A 27,821-nucleotide genomic window follows, 5' to 3' on the forward strand; every position below is an offset into this window, starting at 1 on the left:
CAAATTTGTTCTCAGGAAAGAATCTAATCTCAGATACTCACACCCACACTCATATAAATTCAAACCACTATTTTACCTTTCCCTAAGATATCTGCCCTTTTGGTCTTACCTCTGTGTTTAAAAAAGAATCCAAAGATTTTTTTTTATTTTTCCTTTTTCCAATGAAATTATAAGCCTTAGATGTCAGGAAGATAATGTCTTTATTTTGTTTATTTGGTTTTGAGATGAAAGGTCTTGTCTGACATTGAAATTACTTATGCAGACTAAATCAACCAATTTAGCAGTATTATGGCAGCTACTTAAAAGGAACTGCATGATTCACTCATGTTGTCAGGCTAGGGCATTTCCCTGTTTGTGCTCACCACTGCTTCCTTGGCCATCTCATCCATGCCTTCATGTCTGACACACACTTCTGACTTCTTGATGGAGCCTCTATCCTGAGGACCTTTGCCTCCAGAAGAGGAACACAGCTCCAACCACACCCATCATTTTCTTTCACAAAGCCTTTGTCCTTCCAGATAGTACAGTTCCCAGTCTTGAGAGCTCAGTCATCACTGACCCTTCTGTCTCCTCCTCACCCCATTGTAGAAGTTGAAATGATATAATGTTTCTAGAAGCTACCTTTCCTCTATTTTCACCTGTATGAATTGAGTTTATAATCTCATCACTTTTTAAAATAAAAATAATACTTTCTCACTGTATTACTTTCTTAGGGCTGCCATAACAAAACACTATAGAATGGGTGGCTTAGACAACAGAAACTTATTTTCTCATACAGTTTTGGAGGCTAGAAGTCCAAGATCAAGGTGTCAGCAGGGTTGATTTCTGCTGGAGGCCTCTCTTCTTGGTTGGTAGATGGCCACCTTCTCCCTTTGTTTTCACATGGTCTTTTGTGTGCGTGTGCATTCTAATCTCCTTTTCTTATAAAGACACCAGTCATATCAGTTTAGGCCCCACCCTAACGACCTCACTTTATCTTAATCACCTCTTTAAAGGTTCTATATCCAAACACAATCACATTCTGAAGTCCTGGGGTTAGGACTTCAACATATGAGTTTTGGAGTGACACAATTCAGCCCATGACACTTATGTTTTCCTTGGTGCACATGCTCACAATCCAGAATATCATTTTTTTTCCAGAATCATTTTGATAATCTGTAGAAAAACTCTTCAATGGCCACAGATACATTCTTAAACAAAGTCCCTCTCTTCAGAACCCAAAGTTGGGTTGTCCCATGTTTAATTTCCTCATTCCCACATCCAAGGCCTTCTACAGCCTAAATTTATATTTTCAAGTTCCCTTTCCTACAATTCCAGTAAAACACAGTCACTCTGGATTACTCTTTCCTACTTTTGTTGCTTCCCCTTAGGTTTTTTTCTCTCTAAGATTAGCATTATCCTTCAGTACTCTAATCAAATGCTAGGTTACTTAAGTGCCACTTTCCTTAGTCTGATACACACCCTTCCAAATAACTATGATTCCTGGTTCCTAGAGCAATAGCCCATTAACCTGATCTTCCTATTTCATTCACCTTTCTCTGCCGATTTCCTAGTTTGCACAATCGTAACTATCTCTTAACAGACGGCTCATCACCGATGCTGAATAAATCATTCATTGAGTTGATTAAAGCCAGTCAATTTGACATCAAGTATTTCTGGAGTTAATATGATAAAATATCCCAAACAATTATTATTTTTTCTTGTTTTCATTTTGTAGACACGGCAGAAATCATGTTTTGAAGACCAAGAGCCAGTAATGATTATATTTATTTTTCTTCCCCAAATAATGTACAATGTTCACTTTAAACAATTATACTGTGTATGTATCTACATTTTTAATCAAAATTTTTGGTGACATTTATGAAAACTGGGAGAAACACTATTATTACCCACATTATGGGTTGGATAATCTTAGAGTCCTTTGTGAGTGACTGGCTCGCCTAATGTTTTGTAAGATCTGGCTTCAAGTTACTTTTAGATAGTTTCTAGTTTATTTTCCACTTTACTTCACACCTTTCCAAGGTTTATTTTGCAATCAACATAAAGATCTTAGTTCTTTCTTATCTCCCTGTCTTTGAGAAACCTTACCAAATTGACTTCAGGCTTTAAAAGCCATAAGTTAATATGGGCAAAATGTGGCCAACAATTTAATTGGCTAACTCACGTTTTTTTTCCCAATCTCCTTTATCCTTGCTGTCTTTATTATAGAGACTAGAAAGCCAAATATTAACTTTCCCACCCTCTTTGCGTTATAGACGACTAACTGTGTGGCATAGTTCTGGCCAATGGGCTAAAAGCTGAAGTCTTCTGGTGGCTTTGGGGAGGGCTTTTGTGATTCTGGTAAGTGAGGCAGATACAACTAGAGTTGCCCCTTCCTCTCTCCCCCACCCTCCTTCCCTCTCACTGTCTGTAACACAGACATGATGTTTGCAGCTGCAGCAGCCGTTGGACATCATGAGGAACAGGCCAAGAAAATTGTGGAGATGCTGGCTCTCTGCAAATAGCAATAACATCATACAACAGCTGAAGCACCTCCAGTAGCCACTTACTTAAAAGTAATCACCATTTGTTCAAAGTATTATAAGTCCAGGTTTCAAACATATTTCATAATCAAAATCCACAAAGGTCAAAAGGGCAAATGAGAATAAATTGGCTGTTTTCACACAAATCACTCACCATTAAGGGCATCTCCATTATCCTCTTTCTTTATATATGAAGGGCAGTATTTTTCTTTTCACTCAGGGATTATTATTAACTGTTTTCTAGATATGCCAAGAAGGGAGAAAGTTACATTAAAAATCAGATGGAAAGGAGGGACCTTGTGATTTCCTTCAATTTAAAGATTGTTGTATTATTCTGCTTTTCAGGAATGAAGGCAGTATAGAATGGCATAGAATGGCAAGGTCTGTCTGCTTTCTTTTGATATTTCCTGCACAGAATACTTCATAACTGCGATCCATAGTTGGCAAGAATCCCATTCATTTCCAACAGAAATTCAGGAAGCTTAGTGTGCCTCTCTCCAGCTCATTAGCAGAACAATTAAAATCAGCTGTTGTAATGCTGCTTTTTAGGGCTTCAGATTTTGTAATTTACGTAGCCCAAGGCAAGATTCATTTTTATGTAGAGATTTTGATTCCAGTCTTGCCAAGTCCTAAAGAGTTCTAATTAAAGACTCCTTGGGGAGTTTTTTCTTGATCTGCTATATTCAATATTCTCTAGTAAATAACCTGCTAGGATTATTTCTCGTGAGGATAATTTATCTTTATTTCAAGGTCTTAATTGTATTTTATACATATCCTGAAACCCCAGGATAGTAATCTCATTAAGCAAATACAAAATTATATGTAATATACTATAATGAAAACAATACAGTGTTAAAGGATGTATGCAAATCCTTAAACCTGAAGGTCTTGTTTATGTTGATCCAAAGCTGAAAAGTCTTCATTGCCACATATTTGAATAATAGCTATCATCATATGTTTAATGCTAAGTTATAGGGCTCTCTTTTAGGTACAAAGTTGACTCAAAAAATGTACAGAATCATTACATCTCTGAGTGTCAAATTTAACAGCGTCTGTCTACCAAAATCTGATAGCCCTTGCAGCATTGGCAACTTGTCTGACAGTAGCAATTCTAAGGGAAGGAATTAGGGGTAACAAGCTGGAGAAGACCATCTAGTGTACTTTATTCGAAGCTGTGTAGCTGTGTTTGCACTGTAAGCATATTAGTTACACTGTATTTGGGTTTTGTGTTAGTTATGGGTATGCACATGGAGAAAACCAATGCCTCCCCACCGCCCTTGGTACCACAATTGTTTTATTAAGGTTTGCAAGGAAAGCAGAACTATGTTAATATGGGAACATAACTTTAAGCAGGGCTTCCCCTGATTCCTGGGGGAAAAAAATCTTCTTATATTCTATTAGCTAATTACATTCTGTATCTATCTCCCATCAAAGAGATAAATCTATCAGTCACTCCTTAGTAAGTACGATAGAAAGCATCTTGTTCCTCCCGCCTCTTCTTGAAATGTTACTGGTACATATTTTTCCCTCCCCCTTCCTGAGAGGTACTTCCCTCTGCTTTTCACTTGGCTAATTCCTATTCATCCTTCATTTCCCAGCATATATATTGTTTCCTTCCAGAAGCTTTGATTTCCCATCCCCATATTAACCAGTTCTCTTCTTTCTTGGGACTTTTACTTCTCCTTCCATGCACTTGATCTAATTATCCGAATAATCACAGGCTGATATGTTGCATGTTCGTCTCCCTTGTTCCTCTGTAAGGCTCCTGAGAGCAGGAACCGTATCTGTTATGCTCACCACTGTGAATATCAATCAATGAATATCAGTAGTGAAGATCTCAGATGCCTTCCTGTGCTCAAAGTATGGGAACCAGCCTGGAAGAGCAGCAGTAACAGGATCCTTCAGACAGTAAAGTGCCCATTTCACAGAGGAGAAGGCTGTGAAGCCCGGAAAGTGTCCAGAACCAGGGAAAAGGGAGGATGACAAAGAATAGCATCTATCTCACAGTCTTGTTCAGGGTCATGGTGGTGGCTATTAATCTTAGCCACTGAAAATATATTTTTGTCCCTATAGGTGGTCAATGATCAGTCATTGCAATGAATTTGAACTATATAATCTACATTCATCACTTTTATCTTAGGACTAACTTAAAATAAAGACTGATACAAGTAAAAGAATGATGAAGGCTATTTAAAAAACAAAAACACTCTGCAGTACCTTTATAAGTGTCTCCCTCTCAGGGATGAAAGGAGAATTGCTCCCTTTAAAAATATCTTTCTGTAAAACGACAGGGGAACTCCTGAAGATGGAAACAAAAAAAGCTAGATGGCAGCAGACTGCCTTTCCATGTCCCTACCAATGAATGGCTGTGAGCTTACTAACCAACAATCAGTGGCAGTATTCATGTAAATAATATAAGTCGTTTAAAAGACTCCAGAAATAAATTCCTAAGCCACTCCCAGCCATCTGGAATAAGTGTGGCTTGGAATTTTCCCCATTTTTGGAATTCTGAGAGAAATGGTCTAGACTAGATGTCTGTGACTATATTCAGATAATTCTTATTCATAAACCAAGAATAAAGAATAGACCAACTTCAGTGACACTGCTGGGAGAACAAATTGGCTCAAGAAGTAACAACAGCAACAACAAAAAAAACCCTGCTAAGGCACTTCAGGGTAATCAATTTAGTTGTATCGCTTTTTGCTGTGACTGAAGAAAGCTAATTTAATCTCTGAAAGTAGTATCTTGCTGCCAGGAATGGGTACTCACAAGCTTCAAATAAACTACGCCATGAACTTTAAGCTGCCCTTGATAGAAAGGACACAACCAACTCTAAGCCATTAGGGAAGGTACAATTTCCCAAGTCCAAACAGCCAGGGAAAGTGATCCTCAGACAGAATATTTTGTAGAAAAAAATTTGCATTTCCGTCTCCTTATCCATCAGTAACCTCAACAGAGAGATTTTTTGATTGTTTCTCTTTATTCCTATTTATGACTGTTATTACATTTTTGAAAATTTTTTTGCTGTTGTTAATAGAAGCAGGTATAGTTAGTAAAAGTTTAGCTATGGAGCCAGGCAGCCCAGGGTTCAAAGTTCAGCTTACTAGCTACTTCTTAGCTATATAACCGTCAGCAAGCTGCTTACCCAGACCACCTGCGTTTTCACAGCTATTAACAAAAGAGGGCAGGCAGCGATAGTAATGTTCACCTCACAGAATTGTTGGGAGGTTTTAACCAAATTACTTCTGAAAATGCCTGGCACAAAGTCAGGCTTGTAGTGCGGATTTAATAAATCTAAATCTCATTCCTTTCTCTCTTTTTGGGTCTTCCCTTCTTCCCTGGTCTTTTCCATCTTTCAAAGACCAGCCTTAGTAATAGATGATTAACTGGAGCTCCTGCCCAGCCCCCACCCAACACCCAGCCTACCTCGCCCCCCTGCCCCCTAGAAGTTCTGTGATCTGGGTGCCTGATACAAGATACAGCCCCATTAGGGCTAGTCTGTTTACTCAATGCTCAGTTTATGTTGAAATGCAAACGATCCTGGAAATAAAATTAACTCATGTCTAATTTGCCTATTTACACTTTCAGTGTTTCTTCATTTTGTTACGATTTATGGTGAGCAGATTCTACAAAGAATATAGAAAGAACAAAGGCTTCGGCTTTGAGAAGGAACTGTGTGTCAACAGGATAAGCAGGGGAGAAGAATGAAGGAAGAAGAGAGGAAGTTCTCAAAATCCAAGCTCCTGCATCAGTCACTCTATTGAACCAGCCCACTCTAACTTGCCCAGTTCTTGGGTAAATTAAGCTTGCATACTTCTTAAATTGTTACCTGCTAACTTTTCATGGTTTTTCAATGTTTTTTAAAAACATTTTTAAAGACATGGGTACAAGTGAAAGGCATTTATAAATTCCCCTCTTTAAGGATGATTGTCATGAATAGCAGTAGTCATCAACAGCTAACATTTTAGTGGTACTTACCACGTGCCAGATGTTGTGATAAGCAATTTACATGACTATCTCACTGAATTCCCACAAAAACCGTATAAGTTGGGCATTATTATTTCAATTTACAGATGATGACACTGAGGCAGAGAGAGAGTGTATAGCTAGTAAGTGGTAGAATCAGCTAATAAGCCACGAACCCATCTGTTCTGACTGCAGGGTTCTATGCCTCTCTTGGGTGAGCAGTGGAACTCCATAGGACCTGCACATGGTTATAATAGAACATACAGCATGATGTCATAAGGTCATTTTTTTCCCCACCAAAGTGAGTTGGGGAATTCTGAATGGGCATGGGGAAATTTTGAGAGCCCATAGGAGCATTAGTTTAAAGCTAGCAATGGCATGGGAGTCTTCCCCATCTTGTGAACTCTCTTACTGACGGGTTTCATTCCCATTGAAGGCTTTTAAAAAACACATGACTATGAACTGTTTTTCTTTGGTAGTGGGAAGGGATGTTGTAGGGAAGAGACTCGGGGAAGTTCATAGATTAAATAACAGAAGAAACGCAGGTTTCATACATGGTGTTATGTAAATATCAAAGACGACCTCTCAAGAATTCTTTAAGGTTTCATTAATCTATGGGCCCTCCCCAAAATATTGCTTCCCATCATAATACTTTGTATTTCTATATTATTTCACAGATAACGTATTTTATTTGATTCTCACAGCCAACTTATGAAGTGATTAAGGAAGATGACAATAGTCCTGCTTTATAGAGGCAAAAGTGTGGAAACAAGGCTTTCTATGGCTCAGCAGAAACAGAACCCCAAACTAGCATCTAGACCCCCAATCCTAGCCAATAATGATTTTCATCAATACAAAAGTTCTTCTGCTATAACAGTCTATGGCTTTCTTGGTGAAAACAATCTTCTCAGTGAACTAAATTTTGGATAGGAAACTAAAGGCTCAGCATCGCATATTCTTGTTTGCTGTATCTTAGGAATCATTTATATTCAGATCTAAAGGAGCTGGTTATCTGAAGAGTGTCTGGCTAAGCAGTCCTGGGAGACTGTGTGCCGTGCCATTACCTCTTGAAAGTCATTACCGCTGAGCTCATGTTCCCAAATTCTTTCTTTCTGAGAGGAAGGCAGAGGATAGTACTTGAATCTAAGATAATCGAAGTATGGTACACATGAAAGGGGTGTGATTAGGATGGTAATCAGGAACTCCAGCTCAAGTTTCTGTAGTTGCCAAGTCCCCAGGGAACAGAGTAAGGGCAAAATTGCCTGATTTGAATAGAACAGCTAGATATATAATTTTTTTTTGTTTTACTTAAATTCTTACAAATTCCTCACTGCTATAGCAACTATTAATGAAAATCTGTTGTCATGATCCTCCATAGCATTTTAGCATAATTTATAGAAAAAAACTCAGAAAATAAAAAATAATGTAAACATAAGAAATGTTATGAAAATATCTCATGAAATATGTTATGAAACTTTTGTCCATTATGTAACTAGTGCCAACTTTGCAACCATTTAGGTTTCTAATGGTGATAATGTATTTATCTTGCCATTGCTTTTCCAAATCCCAAGTCCTTATTTATAGAACTGTAGCTTCAACCAGAAGGCAAGCCCTACTTTTTGTCAAATGCAAACACAGTCCAGACAGTGATGAGCCTCACTGCAGGCTTTTTGGGATCCCTCTGGACCACACACTATGGATCTAAGAATAACTAAGACATGTGTCCAAGTATGTATATTTTAAATTCTAGGTTTGATTTTTCTGATCAAGCTAAAAATGAGCTGAGCATCAAATTATAGATTTTCCTGAATATTTTATATTTTATCAAAGTCATTTTCCTTAGTAATAAAAAATGGGAGATGATAGAAGGCAACTGAATATGTTTTAGCATTTCCAAATAGTGTTCTATAGAAGATTAGTTCCAGCATGTAAAAGGTGATAAATCATATATAGATACATGAGAAGGGGAAGATGTGTTCTGTGGTAAAACACATTTGAGAAAAAGATTTAACAAAGTTAAACAGTTTTTCAATAATTCTCAGTGCCTTTAATATGCAAGTGAATGAAGTTTCACAGGCACACGCTGGGTCACATGGGCGTGGGAGTGACACAGAACTGAATCCTGTTACAGCTCAGAGGAGCTGTGTGACCTTGAGAGAGTGACCGAAACACTTTAAGCCTCAGTGTCCTAAGGTTAACAAAATGTCATTAAACTAAAAAATACTGGGAAAACTACATTATATTCTTGATATTCAAATGCATCTTCACTAATCTTGTAATTCACTAGTCTCACTCTACCATCTACTTTTCCCTCAGAAAATTTAGTTTAAGGAAAAAAAAAAAAAAACAAAAACGAGGGGTTGAGGAAGGGAAAGTTTTAGATGAAAAGAAAAAACAAACCAACCATCATAGATGGGGTGTAATTCCAAGGGAAAAGTGCCTGGACCTACAACAGATTCCACAGGAAGAAGATGCAGAGCAGAACAAGAAGGAGCAAGGTATCAGCAGAAATCAACCCCCGAGAGGCTTGGAGTCCAGTGAAAAGGGTAGGTGGAGCAGGTTGTTTCTCCCTCTCTCACACCTCTGGTAGTCAGCAGGCTCCTGAGCTGCTGGGGAGCCTTTCTAGCCTCACAAGCCCAAAAGCTGCTGCTGCCAGTGAACTGGGAACTTCCTCAGGAAAAGGCACCAGGCTGCCAGCCCCCTAGTGGTGCTTCCCATCACCATAGACCCAAGCGGACATGCACGGCAGGTGCCATATTGCTTCTCCTCCCACCATGTGCCTTTGTCCTCCCATGGGGCTTCAGCCCCTCAATTTTCATCTTGCTAATTCCCACATAAACATTTCCCAACTCTGGCCCAGACTGCAGGAGCCACAGGGGGCCGATGGGTCCCTGGGGATCTGTGTGACCCCAGAGCCTGGATGTTCTGGGCGGGCTGCGTTCTGGAGACAGGGACAGAGTGCTACCTTTCCTCATCCAGACGCTTTCCCTCTCCTTCCCCTCCCCCTTGGCTGCCAAGAGAGACACTTGAGCTGGGGCTCTCAGGAGCAGCTGCTTCCCCTCTGTTGGGGCTTCCACAGAGAGTGATGCTCAAATCTTTTCTCTTAAAGAACTGCAGAGGGCTAAGGGGTGCTCAGACTGTGAGCTTCTTGCTCACAGCACTTCCCAGTCCTGCTCCATCAGAGCAGGGCACACCCCAAAGTGGAGGGACATTAAACCTGCTTGAGCACCCCATAGGCAACTCAGGACCAGCAAGCTTCTCCCTGGCATGGTCAGGGATTGATCTTTGGGGACCCGGGGACCGGCCCTCAGGCCAGATCTCATACCTCCAGGACTTGATTGCGTTGCTTGGGGGCACAGAGGGGAGATTTGTGAACTACTCTCAGGAGCAATTGAGCCTGCATGGGCAGAACTGAAAAGAGGGGGCAGTGTGGGTCCCAGCCATAGGGCACTTGTGGAGTATCTCTCCTTCAACAGGAAGGCCACGCTCTCACCCCAAGGTGGGATCCTGGAAATAGCTCCTAGCCTACAGTGCCATTATGGGGAAGCTCAGCTAGTCTGAGCTCCTGCCTACTGGCAGATGTTGCAGGGAGATAGTAGAGAAGGGGAGGGGGAAGAAGAGAGAAACCTGTTATTGACAGCCAGATTGTGAATCTCAGATGGCCCTGCCTCCACAAGCAGACTTTCTGGGTGAATGAGACCACTTCAGCCCCTCCCTGGTGGCTTTCCCCAGAACCCTGGGAGCAGACCTTTGACCCCCACCAAAACAGCTACCTTACCAGCTTTTGTGGAGCCTGAGGGCAGGCTCACCCAACCTAGCCCCACCCAGCCTCACTCCTTCACACACTCCTGCTTGGACCTGGGGCATTTGAAATAACAGCTGCTCCAGATGAGAAGGAATCAGAGAAAGAACTCCAGAAGTATAAAAAATCAGAATGAAAGGACACCCCCAAAAGGAACACCAGCTCTCTAGTAATGGATACCAACCAAAATGAAAACATTGAAATGACAGATAAAGAATTCCAAATATGGATTGTAAGGAAGCTCAATGTAATCCAAGAGAAAATGGAAACCAAACTCAATGAAACAAGAAAAACAATTTAGGAAATGAATGAAAAATTTAGTAAAGAGATCAATACATTAAAAAAAAACCCAAACAAATAGAACCTCTGGAAATGAAAATTTCATTTAAGGAAATATAAAACGCAGTGGAAAGTTTTAAGAAAAGACTAGACCAGGCAGAAGAAAGACTCTCAGAGCTTGAAGATAACTCTTCCTTTGAAACCAGAAAAGAGCCTAAATAGCCAAAGCAAGCTTAAGCAAAATAACAAATTTGGAGGCATCATGTTAGCAGACTTTAAACTATACTACAAGCCTATAGCAACCAAAACAGCATGGTATTGGCACAAAAATAGAGACACAGACCAATGGAACAGAACAGAGAACCCAAATACAATGCCATCCACATACAGCCAACTGATCTTTGACAAAGCAGGCAACACACTCTGGGGATAGAAGTCCTATTCAATAAATGGTGCTGGGAAAATCAGCTATATGCAGAAGAATGAAACAGGATCCATATCTTTCACCACTCACAAAAATTAAAACAAGATGGATAAAAAACTTAAATGTAAGGCATGAAACCATAAAAATTCTAGAAGAAAATGTTGGAAAAACTCTTCTAGATATCAGCCTAGGCAAAGAATTTACGAAGAAGACTCCAGTGGCAATCAAAGAAACTAAAAATATAAATAAATGGGGCTTGATTAAATTAAAAAGCTTCTGCACAGCTAAAGAAAAAATCAACACAGCAACAGACAACCTACAGAATGGGAGAAAATTTTCACAGGCTGTACATCTGATAAAGGGCTAAAAACTAGAATCTATAGAGAACTCAAGAAAATCAGCAACGAAAAGCAACCCCATGAAAAACTGGGCAAAAGACATGAGAAGATTTTCAAAATAAGATAGACAAATGGCCAATAAACATATGAAAAAATGCTCAGCATCACTAATTATCAGGGAAATGCAAATTAAAACTACAATGAGGTATCACCTTATCCCAGTTAGAATGGCTTTTATTAAAAAGTCCAAAAACAATAGATGCTGTGTGGATGCAGAGAGAAAGGAATGCTTACACACTGTTGGTGAGACTGCAAATTAGTATAGCATCTATGAAAACAGTATGGAGATTCCTCAAAGAACTTAAAGTAGACCTACCATTTGATCTAGCAATCCCACTACTGGGTATTTGCCCAAAGGAAAAGAAGTCATTTTATCAAAAAGATACCTGCACTTGAATGTGTATTGCAGCACAATTCACAACTGCAAAGATGTGGAATCAACCCAAGTGCCCATCAATACATGAGTGGATTAATAAAATATGGTATATGTGTGCCATAGAGTACTACTTAGCCATGAAACAATGGAGAACTAATACCTTTTGTAAAAACCTGATGGAACTGGAGACCATTCTTCTAAGTGAAGTATCGCAAGAATGGAAAAGCAAACACCACATGTACTCACTATTAAACTGGAAATAATTGATCAACACTTATATGGACATATAGAAGTAAAACACAATGGAAATCAAGCAAGTGGAGGAGGTGGAGGAGGGGTTGGGTAAATTCACACCTAATGGGTACAATGCACACTATCTGAGTGATGGGCACACTTATAACATTGACTCAAACTGTTGAAAAGCAAGGCACGTAACTAAAATGTTTGTACCCCCATAATATTCTGAAATAAAATAAAATAAAATAAAACTTGTAATCAATATAAAAATCAAAAATGAGATATTTTTCACTGTTGTTCCTACTAGTATTTGAAACCCTCTGTGCATTTTACATTTCCAGCACGTGTCATTTGGATTTGCCACAGCTCAAATGCTCTATGGCAAGTGGCTCTGTTGTTGGACAGCACAGGTCTAGATTAACAGTTAGCTTCCTTCTGGAAGGCATTTTTCTACACAGATACAACCTGTTTCTACACAGATACAACCTGTTTATCAGTTCAGAGTTATTGTATTAGTCACGGAGAGGAGAGAATAAGGAAACCATATGTGATATGGATACTAAGTGACCCACAGGTTCATTCAATAGTTCAGTAACTTAAACCCACAGAAGAGCTCTATTGTACGAGGGATCTAATTACTACTTGTCATGAAGCAGCAGAGTTCCTCATAATAGTCCATACCACAAAAGTCAAGGGGTATTGTAATTGTTTTGCAAGTAGAAAACGTAATAATAATTTAAAATTTTTACAAAATTAAATTCTGTATGTGTATGTTGAATACCAATTGTGTATTGACACTTGGCTAGGTCTTAACACTTTGAAATAGTTACCATTAATAGATAGGAGACATCCAATTTTACTGGCAAAGGTATGTATGGCATAAATTCCATCTATTTTAAAGGGTTAGTTAGTGATTATTTCCTTTTCTTCTTCTTTTTTTGAGTGATTGGCACTATAGAACAGCAGAAAATCAATCTTGTTCCATAAAAAAGTTATCTATTCATGCTTATCTTTGATGGAAGAAATTTATCACTATTCTTATGAATAATGATAGCTAACATGGGCTGATTGCTTACTACATGCCAGGCACTGGTCTAAGGGCTACACATGTATTATCTCATTTAACACTCACAGAACTCTAATGATGTAGGTACAGAGGCTCCTGAAAACACAGTACATTTAAGAAATTTAATAAATGTCATACAAACCACGAATTGAAAAGCCATGATTTGAACTCAGGAATCTCTGCTCAATCATGAAGCTAAACTACTCATTTTAAATACATTATGTTCTAAACATTCTTTAAAAAAAACAAACTCTTTTTAGATAATGATTCTTTTAGCTAATCTGAATTAGATACTTAAAAGCAATTCCCGTATTTCTTATGACTTTAAATATTGTGAAGATCTTAATGGGAAGGACCTTTGTAAAGACATAGTTTTATACTTAGCATAACCTCTCATTTTATTTCACTCCTAGGCCCACTCTAAACAAATCCAGCTTCATTCCCTATCTCTGACGAATACCAGGATCTACAACACATGGTGCCTCTTATCTGCATCACTTCCCAGTGTTTGCATTCATCTTGATGTTGATATTTTGTGGTCTAGTGGCTGCTAGAGAAGACAAATACCTGTCGTCTTTGAACTGCAAATAACCATATTTGGATGTGCTTCTTCATATAATTTTTACTAGTTCTTTTTATTTCTCTCATGTATAAACTGAAACTTGAAAATGATCAAATCTATCTCAATAGTATATAAATATTTCTTTTGGTAATGTGACAGAGTTTAAATTATTAATAGTAGTATATAAACCAGTTGAATCAACTGGGCAAGTAAATAGCCCATTATTTTCATATTAATCCAGTTGGGTGTAAGCATCAGGAAGGTCTCTTTCTTGAAACTCCAGACTATGCAACACAAAGTAAGAACTAGTCTTCATTTTCATACCTTTCCTCTTTTTAAACATTTATTTTTAAATATTTAAATGACAAATAAAATTGAATATATTTATGGTACAGAAGATGATGTTTTGAAATATGTACACATTGTCTACAGCATACCAACCTGAATGTGCCTGATCTTGTCTGAAATATGTACACATTGTGAACTAGCTAAATCAAGCTAATTAACATATGCATTACTGCACATACTTTTTTTTGGTCCTGAGAACATTTAAAAATCTACTCTCTTACAGATTTTCAAACAGATAATACATTGTTCTTAACTATAGTCACCGTGGTGTACAATGGATCTCTTGAACTTATTACTCTTGTCTAACTGAAATTTTGTATCCTTTAACCAACATTTCCCATTTCTCTCCTGCCCACATAAGCCTCTGGTAACCACCATTCTATTCTCTGCTTCTGTGAGTTTGACTTTTTTAGATTCTACATATAAGTGAGATCATGCACACACCCCTCCCTTCTTACTTTTACTTACTAACATTCAGTCAGAAAAATAATATCAGCCAACAAGGTCACTTCTGAAAGTCTGCCAACCCCTGGTTTAAACAACATATATCAGAGTGTACAACGGAAAGTTTACGGCTTCCTAAGTCTGACAGACTATAGATACTCATATACATTTGTTGTATGAACTACTGAATTTCATATAAGTTCACAGAGGCATTGAACTATTCTGTGATTTTTCCTGGGCTTGGTGTTAACTTCATGAATGCATGCTTGATGTAGGGAGAACTATTTTGGTACATATTTTGGGTCACAGTTTTATTATACTTCCATAATGTTATTTTCATAAGTTTACAAGGATGTAGTAGTTATACAGTCTATGTACTCCATTTCAAATGAGAAGGCTGAGGGCCTGAGACGTTAAGTAACTTGCCTGGTGCTGTATAACGAGCCAACGTAAGAGTGGAAATGTAGTTCATCTGACTGCTGACTGTCCATGTGAAAACTGGTATAGTTCATAGTATAATTAACATTTGAATGTAACCTAAAGAAATGTGAGCTGGAACTTCAGTTACGACAATAATGAAAGTTTACACTAAAAATAAATTATATTTTGCATGGTGAATTATAAAGTAAGTGGCAAATAAATGAAGTCTGAACTTGGATTTGAATATTTAACAATATATTATGCCTTTGTACAATATACTGATGTTTTCTGGGCAGGATTTTTTTCACAGGGGTTATAATAAAAATATTTTCAATCTGTTCAGTCATTCCTTAGCAGTGATTATGAACCAAGGGATACTAAAAGACATACTAGCCATATCTTCCCTTCTCTCCATAGTTTACTGTCATAATAGTAAAAGATTAGTGAAAATACTGGGAAAAGTGGCACATAATCACTAAATGATTCCATTTACTACAAACTTCATGATACCTCCAGTGGTATGGGATGATACTCAGCTTTCTCAGAAGTGTAGCAAATTCTTCTCTGAGAATGAAAGCAATCTTAGTGGATGAGGGCAGGTTTCGGACTCAGTCTCTTAAATTCTTACTTTGGATATCTTGGGGGCATTTCTTCAGTGGCTTAAGTCATTCATGGAAAACCAACTAAATTTTTGACACAAAAGCAGATGTTCATTATGAACATCTCAAAAAAGAAAAATAGCTTACATTTTTTTTTTATGGCCATCTTCCCTTTCAGTACTGTCTCCTTAAGACTGTTTCTGTCAGTTGAACAAGGAGTAAACCATCAAAAAATGTGGTTAATTATTTTAAGCATTTGCAAAAATGATTTGTTTTCAGTATCTATTTTGTTAGTGCACTAGTGTATTATATTATGAAGCCTCTATTATCCTAATACAAATTAGGATTACTTTTGGACTCAGATAAAAGAATGCCAATTAATTTTTGACTGATTTCACCTAAAGCCAATCATCTGTAACCTATTTACAAAATTTATTCTATCTGAAAAATTCACTCTAGCACCTATAGCCTAAACTCCTTCTACTCAAACTGTGGTCCAAGGACCAGCATCATCACACCATATTGAAGCTTGTTGGAGATCCAGAATCCCAGCCCCATCCCAGAACCTTTCAATAAGAATCTACATTTTAACAAGATACCCAGGAGATCCATGTACACATTCAGGTTTGAAAGGCACTTAATTTTGTAGTTGTTTATAAACTGCCTTGTTCAGAAAAAGTGTACGTTTCTCTCAGGTTCTAGTGCTAGGTGTAAAAGCTAGATATTCACTCAAATATAGTAAGGTGATTGAAAAATAAGAAAAAGAAAAACCTTCCCAAAGCAAAAACAAAGCCTGAAAAATACTATGTCTTTGTTTACTCTATTTTCCAAAGTTCTAATTATTCTTTAGATTCTTTCTAAAGTACCATCTCAGAATAAGTTCCCCCCATGAAGGTGAAAATCAGTAATGCCAGGTGGAACAGTGTACAGTCAGTGAATACAGGGCTGATTATCTACTTATAGAATGATATTTGTCTCTAGTTATCCTCTTTTTCTCTGAATTTGGATATTTCATATCTTGATATCAGCCCTGGAAGCAGGCAAGACAACGGGGAATTGGAAACAAAGAGAAGCCATTCTGCTTTTCTTTAGTTGTTTTGCTAAAATATTTGATAGGTTAAATATATTTGGTTAAAATAAACTCTGTGGATTTTAATTATCATGCCATATTTATTGCTGACCCAAAATGTAACTGTCCTAAGCTGCTATTTGGCTTTTATTGGGAACTACATTTTAATGACCTGAAAGAATTAATGACTTTCAAGACCCAGGGAATTATTTAGTCACTGAAGAATGTTGGGTTTGAGTATTACATTTTTAGAAAAACCTTATTTCCAAAAAACCTAAAGGTACAAGTCAAATATGATAACAACTTCCAGGGAGTACTAAGATAGAGAGTAAACTTTAAAAGAGAACATAATAAATCCTTAACACTTTTCCCAATTCCTGAATCAGGTGATTCTTATGTAGAAACTGTATACTTCTTCAAATTTCATGATTTGAAGTATTTGGTAATAACATTATATATTATTTCACATCATGAAATCCCTAGAATACATACTTTCTTAATGTTCCCTTTTGTTCCCTAATATGCTGCAAATTAGAGGACCTTAGGACTGGATTTTGAAAGATTCAGGAGATAGGACCCACAGTTATTAACATGCTAAATTTTTTCAGTCATCATCTAGAAATTAATGGTTACATTTTGACATGGTACAAACTGAACTCAGGTCTACTAACGTAATTGATGTGTCAGTAGCTGGATTGATATCATCAATCAGTTTGTGATGAGCTTCAGACAAAAGAGGTTTATATATCACCAGCATCTTGACATTAATAAAATAAAGACAATGATGACAAAGAATGAAGAAAGCGAATAAAGGAAAAAACTGCTCTACATACATGGGTAAAAAAAAAAAATCTTTGAAAAAGCAATACACATTTATTATATTACAACTTACATTGCCCATGCATTTGCCAGTGTTAAACAAGTAGTTTAGGAAAAGTCCAAAATAATTTTTCCCGGGAATAATTTATGGGAGAGAAAATCTGGTTTAAAGTGAGCACAGGATATATAGCTAGAACTAAAAGTATGAGATGGAAATTTTAAAATAGAATAAAAGATCATTCATTGGTTTGGCTAACAGTAATTATGGTTGGCTTAGAAAATAAATCTTGAAAAATTGTTAAGAGTAAGATTATATACTTAAATTGGATATGGGCCAAATAGAGGAAAAATTCTATTTCTGCATATCAGACCAATTTTCCTATTGAGCCACTTATTTCACAGTTATGTACTATTAATCATGAGTAGACATAGACAGAGTATGAATGGCTCACTATACCTACACCATTCCTGCAAAAACAGGTCTTAAAGATTAGAAGATCCAACTCTATAAATAAAAGGCATGATGGCATTGTTATTATTAGGCAATAATTTATTAAGATGCTGTCATTGAAAATGGAATACCTACCCTTTGGTAAGAATGTAGAAAACTGGAACACTGCTTTATGGGACACATAAATGGTGCAATCCCTTTGGAAACCTATTCAGCAGTAAATAAAAACACATGCATAACCTTCAGCCCAGAAACTCTACTCCTTGGGTTATACCCAACCTATGTGTATGCAATGCACATAAACATATACATACTACATGTACATTTGTTTATCAAGTGACATATCCTAGAGTGTTCATAACATCTCTATTTATAATAGCCTAAAACTGTAATGCCCAAATATCCAACAACAGTGAAATGAATAGGTAAGCTGTGGTATCTTTACTTGGTACAATACTGTCACAATGAAAATGAAGAATCTACAAGCACACAAAACAATATGAACGAATCCCACAAACTCAATATTGACTGAAAGAAGATAAAATAAGAGAGTTTGTATTTCATAATTCCATTTGTATAAAATTCAAAAATAGGCAAAACAAATCTATGCTATTGGAAATCCGGATAGTGGTTATTTTTGGGTGCAAACTGACTGGAAAGAAGCATGAAGGGTCCCCTTGAGAGCTGGTGATGTTTTGTTTCTTGTTCTGAATGTTCGTTATATTATTAATAGTGAAAAATGGCTGAGCATTTTTTTTCTCACTTAGTGGCACATTCACACCCATCATTTCATATCAATTAGATCAGAGAGTCTAAGGGTTACCTGTAAATAATGTAATGAAGAAAGAGAGTCCTTTTCCTTCCAACCAACACTGGGACGACAAGATATTTTTTTAAAAAAGAAAGTCAGATAGTGTTAAAACAAACATTAAGCCTTTCAAATTCACTCCAAAACACAAGATAATCTGTCTCCCCAGTCAGTAATTTCTTCTTTTTCTTTCTTGGCATTTCTGCAAGTCAGATGTCCCTGATGTTTATGTTGTCTTAGTCCATATGGATTTGCTTTAGGAAGAGAAACCTGACATTTCTTGTCCCTGAGTATCTCAAGCAAAGGTTTGAAAAGCAGCACATATAACAGAAGTTGTACAAAGTCATCTCTGTCCTCCTCAGTAAGGAAGAACGAAGAACAAAAATGTGTCCACTAGTAGTAGCGCCATTGGCAATCTCTCGACTATGTTTACTCAAGACATTTTGAACTTTACAATCAGCAACTAAGGAAAGTTATAGTGGAAAATATCTAGTCATTTTCTATGAACCAGTAAGACATGAAATAAAACAGTTATTTTAGCAATGAAATGTTTTCATCTTTTAGTTCGTCCGAGATCAGGGCAGTGATACTTCATGGAAGCCACAAACGAGAACTTTTTGTCATGTACAACCTAAAGATGGCAGAAGAGGTTTTGCTGTTAGGCTTTTTCCTCCACTAACATGACCACCCTTTCACTAGGGAATGTACTTACATCATCAAATCAATGGGATTCTTAAACAGGACATAAATCTTTCTTTTGGATGGGAACACTAGTTGGATTCAGCTAATTTTTCATTCTCTATCTAAATATTGCCATTATGTGAAAAGAAAAATTCTTAAAAACGAAGGCAATTTTATTGAGTTAAACCTCTCCTCCCAGCCAATCTATTTTGTTACCCTATATAAACAAACTCTGCCATTACATTCCTTTATCCATAGCAACTTCCAGTGGATAATACACAAATCAATTAAAGGCAAGTTAATTGCCAAAAAGGATCAAGCGACAAGCATTAGAAGCATAATATTTACAGGCACCATCCTAAAAATTTATGTGTCAGAGAATAGTTTGGTCTGGCTAGCTTTCCTTCTAATGCAAGGTTTAAAATTTGTATGATTACTTTTGAAAATCAAAAATACATCACATAATTACTCTTAGCTTATGACATCTATGTTTTGCAGGCAGACACGAACAGATATATCAAACCAAAAAAAAAAAAAAGTACTATAGGGCATACTACTGCTATTGAATTTTAACTTCCAATTTATTTTACTTTAATATTTCCTACATATGAAACTTTCTCAGGATAGGATGAAATAATGTAATAGAAAGTATGTTATAAACTGCTCCTTCTCCTTCCTTTCTCTTCCTCTTCCTGCTCCTCCTTGTATTTTTACAGTAAACGAGAAATAAAGGCAAGTTCACTCAAGAGACTGGAGTCTGATCCAACTGAAAACAAAGTCAGTAATGAGGTCAATATCCATATGGCTCCATTGACCTCGTGCAATTCTGAGTGCCGGATTGTCCACCTAGAACTACAAACGGTATGTGTGGATGTAAGGAATGGGTATGTTTCAACTTACATGCAAATAAATTGTCATTTTCTTTATGAAGGCTTCCATGACTTCTGCAAGCAGAACCCCCCCCCATACTAGTCCCTCTTTCTTTTATTTCTTAACTTGTTTATTTTCTGCCTTCCTCCACCAGAATGTAAACTTTATGAGAGCAGAGACCTCATCCATTTTGCTCCTCATTATATCCCTGACGTAAGGTAAATATTTCTAGGTGGTTAATAAAGTATCAGGCACAGTGATGTGCTGCAGAGTCTGTACCAATTGGTGAGAGCCAACTGATACCTTTTTAGGAGTATTTGTAAGTTGGTGTTATACCCAATGGCTATTAAAACTTGAACTATATAAGCCTACAATTAAACAAATTATATTGAAAACAATGATAATATATACTCAAAACTCATCATGTCTTGATAATTTGACTATATTTTACTACTATCTATGTTTTTGAGGTAGTTTATATGTGTCATAACTGCGTGGTGGAAACACTGTATGTGCTACCACGTATCTCCTGCCAACTCCACATTGAGTGACCTCTGCAGCTTGAAATGGGCTGGTGGGAGAACATTTCACACAGAAATCAGCAAATACTACAAATAAGCTTTTTGTTTTTCACAGAGAGCTGGCTGTTAAGATTTATCAGCACACCACTAACCAGGCACATCATAAGCATTCAACCAATAGTCTCTGAATAAACGAATTGATCTTTTACATGTATTATGATTATATTGGAGATCATTCTTCTTCTTCTTTTTTTAACAGCATTTATTCCTTTTACCTCAGGACAAAGCTTATTTTTTTTATTTATTTATTTTTTTAGGTTAACTCCTCCAAAGCTTTCTTTGGAATGTGGCTTACATACTTGTTCCTCTTGAAATGTCTATCTTTTGCATTTGAGTGACTTAACATAACTACAGTAATACCCATTTATTCTGTTCACAAATCTATCTTTGCTCTTTCACATTTTAGTTTTTGCCTTCCAAATTTACACTATTATCAAGTATTAAATTACACAACTTAACAAGTTTTAAAGTGCCATATTGTATTCTCCCTTGCCAATGGAATTTTCTTTTGCTCTGATTCAAAGTAACTCTGGGTGCTTATCTAACCCCGCCTTACAGACATTCAGACATCTCTCTTCAGCCCCTTGTTGTAGATTTTAAAAAGGCGTTTCCATTATAGTTGAAGGGTAAAAAAATAATGGAAGTTAGGAGGAAGGAGAGCCAAGGTAGGAAGTGGCAAAGAACATGATAGACACTGGGGTCTCCAGAACAAGGAATAGTAGGGTACAATGTGCAGAATTGAATGCTTCCTCTTTTTTAAGAACCATTCCTTATTTGCTCTGCCCAGACCAGGCAAGTCTTAACTGGGCCACTCAGTCAAGGCTCCATCTCTTAAAATCATTTGATGGGGGCTCATCAACTTCGTGACCCAAAGACAAAAATGTACTAGTTGAAAATCATAAAATCAACATTTTGAGAATGAATACTGCAAATATTATGAACTAATTAAACATAAATATTCACATCTATTGCACATTCAAAAATGGTATAGTTTTAACTATAGTATGGCTCTCACAATGATGATCAGAAATATCCACAAACATCATTATAAACCCTTAGCAGTGGGAAGTGTCTTTTCTTCTTTTACCACCTTGATGTTTTTACATCTTTTGTCAGTCCACATTTGACAGTGCTCCCCTGTGCTGGCCTACAGCCCACCAGGCTACCTTACAGAAATGGTATTTTTATATTTAGTGCACAGAGTTCTTAATCTTTCTGTCTATGGATGCTCCATATGCGTCTTGATAGCACAGAGAATTCTCAAACTGTATTTCCTTTCTCTGTCTCTGTTTCTTATCCACATTGATAATTGCACAGATTCTTTTGAATGTCGGAGATGCAGCTTTCTTTCAACTTAGAAAAATGCAGATAATATCTTCTGCAAAATTGTTATTTACAAAATGTTCCTGCTCTACAAAAACCCTATTGCAGCTGATATAAGAAGTGATTTTTAGGCTTATAGGTAAAATGTCTGAGCTTAATTTTGCCTGGAAGAGCCTTATTATTGAGAAGTCTGCCCTTCCATGGTCATTGCCTAATTATGACTCTCATTTTCTACCCTGGCTACAAGTAGGCTCCAAATAATTTATTCCCTTACTTATTTACTAAAGGCATTGAATTAGATGGGATCTGTACTGAAGTGAGGGGTGGGACATTGGAGCAAAGGTTTTTGCAGAAGCATGGGTTCTAGCTCTGGCCACAGCACTATGAAGTTGCGTGAACTCAGGGCCTCTCAAGATCTTCGAGTTCTTCAGTGTAAGATGAATGAGTCTGAGCAAATGAACCATCAGGTTTCTTCAGCTCTAACCCCTTGTTTCCATGGATGTGGCAAAAGGAAGCAGAGTGTTCTCACGCTTGTCACAAATCTGAAAACATTTGTTAGCAGGTTCATTCATTCAATACATATACATCAAGCACCTACTACCTGCCAGACACCTTTCCAAGCATTGACCAAAAAGAGGTGGGGAAAAAAAGACACAAATTGCTGCCACATGGAGCTTACATTCTATTATTAATAATATCTAGCATTTATTTTAGTGCTATGTGCCAGGCACTTCACAGGGCTAACACAATCATCAGAGTACCCTGTTTTACAGATGAGGAAACTGCAGCACATGAAGTTAAGTAACTTTCCCAGTGTTTCATAGCTCTAAATTATAGTGTGGACATGCGAACCTCAGCAGTGTGGTTCTAGAGGCAGCCAGTTCTCAATCATTCATTTGTCCACACCACTTTTCCAAGGGTAGCCTGTTTATATGCACAAGTTGCTTTATAAGCCAGCTGCATTGTGCTATTCTGTAACCAAGAGTGATCCCAATAATGATGGTTAACTTGCACATGTATTTGACAAAAGAAGTTTCACAAAATTTGTGAAATATTAAGGAAAACTTGGAAAATGCTATACAAGAGGTGGTAAGCAAGCCTGACTTTATGAACACATTTTCATTTAATCTGCACAATGGCCTTATGAAGTAGGTATTTTTATTTGCTATTTAAAGACTTGGAAATGGATCATGGAGATTAGGAAAACTGCCCAATCAAGAAAGCAGCAGAGTTGGCATTGAACCTTGCTCTGTTGAGCTCTGAGGCCAACGTCCTCCTCCTACACCAGGCTACCTCGCCCCACAAGGTGCAATGACTGTTAACACTACTGTCATTCTTGCCTATAGGGTAATTATTTTTTCATTGTCAAGTTAGCCCATATTACTCAAATTTGGAATGTCATTAAGAAGGCTAGTTTAATAGTCAAGACAATGACAGTAGAATAAGTAGGCATGACACAGGATGAAGTTGACCTCTCTAGCTCAGAGAATTTTCTGGCTCCTCTGAACAGCTGGCCAAGGAGCAGTATTTTGGCAGTAAAATATCACCACATGACCAATGTTTTTGGCCAGATGAAATCAGCCAGATGGAAGCCCATGAAGCAAAACCTGGGGAGGGGATGGAAGCAGGCAACATAAAAGTACTGATTTATTTCCCTTTTTTAAAACATAAAAAATACTTTTATTGGGATGCTTTTGCTTAATACTACTTTAAACCAATATCAGTTAGGTTAGTGGACAGCTGAGATATTATTTAATAGGTTTATATTGTATTTGCTTACTAAATCTTCTATGTGGAATTACAAAATGTTCTCTCTTCAGAGAAAGATGTGGGTTAAGTAGAGGAAGGTAGTACGTATATTAGCATCACACCTCTCAGTATGGGATTCCTCCTGTGTGGTGACAAGAGGATCCCAGTCAGGAAGCTGGAGGTGGGAGAGTATTTAGGAGTCCAGGTTCTAGGACAGACTTCCGGGTGCATACCTGTGCAAGTTTCTTAACCTCTCTCTGCCTAGTTTCCTCATTTGTAAAATAAAGGTGATGCTAGAATTACTTCCTGGGGCTGTTCTGGAGGATACCATGCATGAGATAACACATGTATAACAACACTGGGAACACTGCTGGGTGCATAGTAAGTGTCCAACATAAATTAGCTCTTATTATTCTTTCTTTGGACTTTCTCAAACATCTGAGTGTGGTCTCTGGTCTTTGAACCTACAATTCTTCTTATATTATTAAATGTTTGACAGTAACTATAACCATCCTCTCCACTTACCCTAAATAATTAAATGAAACGAGTTGTGGAGCACTAAAAACAACAGTTGTCACATCTTTTACATCTGAAAAGCTTTGAAAAATAAAAAATGCCTTGCAATAGGAGGTATTCTCGTGGTACTCAGAAAGTTACATCCCAATGTATCGAGTTGTTGGTGGCACTCATTCCCCTATTGAGATGTGGGTTCTAGCCAGCATTCTCTAGTGGGCACTGTGAAGTTTTATTCGAAAACCATGGATGTGCTACTACCTAGGTTTTGGGAGTGACAAAGAGTAGTTATGAGACCATGCTCTCCTATGATCCCTGTTTATAGCTGCTACCATGACCCATTCAGATCAAAGTTACAGATGTATCTTACTTTCCACGGGTACAGGGGATGATTTAAGGTTCTCCAGATCTTCTTCTTTTGGAAAATATTGCTTTATCTTTCTACAGCCTGAATATCACTTGTGCTTTTGTTTCTTGGTCTGATGGCCAATCTCCCTTCTTCTACAGTTCAATCCATGTCACACGAAACAAATGTACTCCTTAGCCCTTCCACAAAAGGTACAAGTATGCTCACAGGTGTTTAATCACCTCTTTGGCAGCTTTGCAAAAATGCTGGGTAGGGAAAGATGTTGAAACAACTGGCAAAAATGAGATTTGGAGATGTTTCCGAGAATTTCAATTATGTCCTGTATCCCATGACCCCTATTAGTATAAAGGGCAAAGAAACTAGAAGACACTTTCTGTTTCTAGCCTGTGGAATGCTATGGAATAATCTCTGCCCTACATTTAAATATACTCTGAATGGCTTCCTTTTCTATTTGCATAACACTTATCCCATAGTCACTACATAAAATGTTCCTTTTAACATCTCCTTTTAAAAAGCCAGAAAGCAGAAAGTTTTGTGATTTGTTCTGGTTGGAAGACCAGAATCTTTAAACAAGGATGCCAGGACCTAGTGTGACAAATCAGTACCTTGCCTTTCAAAACAGTACTCATCTTTGTAAACAGTGCCCAATACTAACACCGATCCCATTACTTAAAACATCATTGGCACTCCATTCTGGATCCACAGAGGAGAATCAGCTTCCTTATTATGTAATCCCTCTTTCTTCCCTCTCTTCCTCACCCCCCTTCCTCTCCCTCTCCCTCAAATCTAATTTAGCTTAGTAATCTATGCATTAGTCATTGGTGGGTTATTATAAAAGTGTATTTTATCCACAAAAGACAAAAACTTGTCATTGCCGAAAAACCGCTTTCAAGTCTATTTTGAGCATTGTATAACAGTCTAAGATTATATTTCTCAGGAGTCAATACTCATCAAATGCATATGATTTTGCTATTACTTTAATAAGTCAAACTCTTTAACTGAATTTCGTGTCTTATAGACTTGACATACCTTTAGCCTGAACGATTCCAAAGAATGAAAGCAATGCAAAAGAAAAATATTCCAGCTTAAAGCTAAATGTACCATGCTTTAATATCCATTTGATATTCAAAGAAGAAAAATGACAGTGCACTAGGCACATTTGAAGATTTTGCAGAATATAAAATATTGTTCTTAAGCAAACAATCTTATAAGGTAGAAATCCAATGAGGAAATGTTGTCTAATGTCCAGTTCTTTCAGTTGCTTCAACAGTGGAATCATATTCAAAGCCTCTTAAAGGTCAAGATAAGCTTAAGTTACTTCTATGTTTTAAGAATCTCATATATTAAACAGGAAATGAGGACATGAAAAAACAAAGTTGTAAAATAATAAAATATTTTAAATGTTTACATTAAACAGTTTAACACCTTTAATGCCAGGAATGTTATACAATAAAACTATTCAGAAGATAATTATAGCATTTAGGTGTGTGTATATGTGCCTGTGCACATGTGCGTGTGTGTATATATACACACTCAAGTTGGTTATGGCAATAAGGGCATTATGCAGTAATGCCAAATAAGAGTATAGCAGGACACTTCATCAAATAGGCATTAATGGCACTCCTGTTGGATGGATGTAAGGGAGCCTCTGACCTCAAAGAGTTTGCAGTGTAACAAGGAAGACAAAATAGAACCCACAAACAGTACAAATAAACAATCAAATTAATTATTATATGGGCAATTAATATTCAAATTAAGGGGAAGTGAATTCTCAAGCTCCCAAAAAAGACTGGCTCATAATGGCTATTCAAGATGTCATCCTCACTTCTTAAACTTGTTACAAATGAACCTTGTTAAAGTTGCTAATGTGGGGCATTCAAATACATGCAAAAGTCATCCTTAGCTATGCTAGTGCCTTTATTTTGGAAAAGGCCAGAACTTAACCAAAGAAAAGTGAAAATATCTTTGCTAGACTGAGAAGGCGAGGTTCATAATATATTTGAGAGTCATACAATAGAGCTTAAACTCCGAATGTTGTGAGATTTCTTCAGCTCTTTAGTCCATCAAGCTATTGCGTATCTTCTACCCAGCAGTTGGAAATCTATGATATTAAAGAACTTTCTATCAGATCTCAGTGATGAACCATAATGTTTACAAAACTTTGATGCTAAGTTATGAGCATACAATGTAGCACATGAGTATGAGATGCAAATAATAAGCATAGAATCATGCTCAGTAGAATGTGAAGCATATAGTAGGCATATATTTTTAATGTTAAACTAAATTAACATAATTAATAAAAATAAATGGTATTTTGTTTTGAAATAAAAGCCAATGGAGGTACTACTTACACCTTTAGCTGGCAACTTATAGTTACCCCTTGTCAAAGTTTGCTCACACATTGTTACAAGTGAATTTTATAACTTGATTTCTCTAATTTTATAGTTTCTTGAAAATTTCTGAGAGCACTATCTTCCTTACTGTCTAAATCAAATAAATAATTCTTGTAAATTAGTTTAATCCAAATTTTGAACTACTTCTATATAAGCAAAGCAGAACACATTTTAATCTAGAGTTAGTATGTATTTCAACATAGGCCTGGCAGCTTACAGATACATTGCATTTGGTCTAAATAAGAAAGACTTTATTCCCAAGATTTTGCAAACAATGTCACTCCTATTTACTATTGATGAAATAGCTTTCAGTGCTATAGACTGTAATCAATTAGAAACAAAAAATTGTAAAGAATCAGTCTTTTCCTATAAATATCTAGAATATTCAAGTGAAGAAGAAAATCCAATATTTTTCTCAGTTTCTTTCTTTCTAGTTATTTGGTTAAAATGAGCTAACTTTGATGCAAAACAAAGTCACTGACAGTTTAGTGAGATCAAGAATTTTCATGTGATTTTTTTAGAAAAACCTTTAGAAATAAAAGATTAATAAAATATTTACTTTGAATTCATGGTATCTAATTCTTCTGGACAAGAGTGAAACTGTGAATTATTAATACCACCTAGAACATAGAGACAGTTCCAACTTTTCCATGTGCATGTGCCCTGAAATACTTATCAACAAGGTAGTGTTTTTGTTGTTGTTTACTTGTTTAATCAAACAAGAACCCTTTCCTAACATTTAAAGAGTTGGTTA

General features: G+C 36.9%; 1 protein-coding gene across 10 annotated transcripts in view; it reads right to left on the reverse strand.

Moving 5' to 3' along the window:
- The window catches only part of PDE4D (phosphodiesterase 4D), a 1,287,470-nt gene that overhangs the window by 293,723 nt on the left and 965,926 nt on the right, over window positions 1–27,821 (reverse strand). The window contains exon 1 of one of the 10 annotated variants that reach the window (XM_045565998.1): window positions 17,918–18,025. The exons of the other annotated variants lie outside the window; for them this stretch is intronic. The gene's annotated coding sequence lies outside the window, so the exon portion shown is untranslated. Of the gene's footprint in view, window positions 1–17,917; window positions 18,026–27,821 lie in introns of those variants that run through there. 10 annotated transcript variants of the gene reach the window in all.

The sequence above is a fragment of the Lemur catta genome, chromosome 12, assembly GCF_020740605.2.
Source record: "Lemur catta isolate mLemCat1 chromosome 12, mLemCat1.pri, whole genome shotgun sequence".
NCBI lineage: Eukaryota > Metazoa > Chordata > Mammalia > Primates > Lemuridae > Lemur > Lemur catta.